The sequence below is a fragment of the Mastomys coucha genome, unplaced genomic scaffold, assembly GCF_008632895.1.
Source record: "Mastomys coucha isolate ucsf_1 unplaced genomic scaffold, UCSF_Mcou_1 pScaffold15, whole genome shotgun sequence".
Classification (NCBI taxonomy): domain Eukaryota; kingdom Metazoa; phylum Chordata; class Mammalia; order Rodentia; family Muridae; genus Mastomys; species Mastomys coucha.
Genome location: NW_022196897.1, coordinates 41,133,910 through 41,135,616, shown reverse-complemented (window position 1 = coordinate 41,135,616; position 1,707 = coordinate 41,133,910).

Below are 1,707 nucleotides of genomic sequence, written 5' to 3'. Positions count from 1 at the left end.
AATATCCAATATATACAAAGAACTCAAGAAGTTAGACTCCAGAGAACCAAATAACCCTATTAAAAATGGGGTACAGAGCTAAACAAAGAATTCTCAGTGGAGGAATACCAAATGGCTGAAAAGCACGTAAAGAAATGTTCAACATCCTTAGTCATCAGGGAAATGCAAATCAAAACAACCCTGAGATTCCACTTCACACAAGTCAGAGTAGCTAAGATCAAAAACTCAGGTGACAGCAGATGCTGGCCAGGTTATGGCGAAAGAGGAACACTCCTTCATTTGTGGTGGGATTGCAAGCTGATTCAATCATTCTGGAAATCAGTTTGGTGGTTTCTCCAGAAACTGGACATAGTAGTGCCAGAAGACCCAGCTATACCACTTCTGGGCATATACCTAGAAGACGTACCAACATGTAATAAGGACACATGCTACACTATGTTCATAGCAGCCTTATTTATAATAGCCAGAAACTGGAAACAACCCAGATGTTCCTCATCAGAGGAATGGATATAGAAATTGTGGTACATCTACACAATGGAATACTACTCAGCTATTAAAAACAATGAATTTATGAAATTCTTAGGGAAATGGATGGATCTGGAGAATATCATTTTGAGTGAGGTAACCCAATCACAAAAGAACACACATGGTATGGACCCTCTGATAAGTGGATATTGGCCCAGAGGATCGGAATACACAAAGTACAATCCACAAACCACAAGAAACTCAAGAAGAAGGAAGACCAAAGTGTGGATACTTTGTTCCTTCTTGAAAGGGAGAACAAAATACCCATGGAAGGAGCTGCAGAGACAAACTATGGATCAGAGACTGAAGGAAGGACAATCCAGAGACTGCTCTACCTGGGAATCCTTCTTATATTCAGTAATCAAATCCATATACAATTGTGGATGCTAGCAAGTGCTGGCTGACAGGAGCCTCTTCTGAGAGGCTCTGACAGTGCCTGACTAATACAGACATGGATGCTCACAGCCATCCATTGGACTGAGTTCAGGGTCCCCAATGAAGGAGATAGAGAAAAGACCCAAGGACCTGAAGGGTTTGCAGCCCCTTAGGAGGAACAACAATATGAACTAACCAGTACCCCCGGAGCTCCCAGGGTCTAAACCACAAATCAAAGAGTATACATGGTGGGACTAATGGCTCCAGCAGCGTATGTATTACAGAGGATGGCTTATTTGGTCATCAATGGGAGGAGAGGCACTTGGTCCTGTGAAGGTTCTATGCCCCAGTGCAGGGGAATGGCAGGGCCAGGAAGAGGGAGAGGGTGAGGTGGTGAGCAGTGGGAGGATGGAGGGAATAGTATTTTATTTTATTTTATTTTACTTTTTAATTTAATTTAATTTAATTTTTATTTTTTTGGGAAGGGAAACTGGGAGAGGAGATATCATTTGACATGTAAATAAAGAAATATCTAATAAAAAATAAAAAATTTAAAAAATGGTAAACACTGAATTCTCCTCAAGGTAAATTTATGGTTAATACCAATGGACTTACTGAAAAACAACTAAAATATTTCAGTACCCAGACATCAGATGAATTGGATCTGGGGAGAGAGATCCAGCAAATGATACATTCCAAAGTCCTCCAAACTCTAAGGACCAGAAGATATTTATAACAAGGGATGTAAACAATTCTATATCTTTCTTTTTAATTGGTTTAAATCTTGAACATATATATATATATATA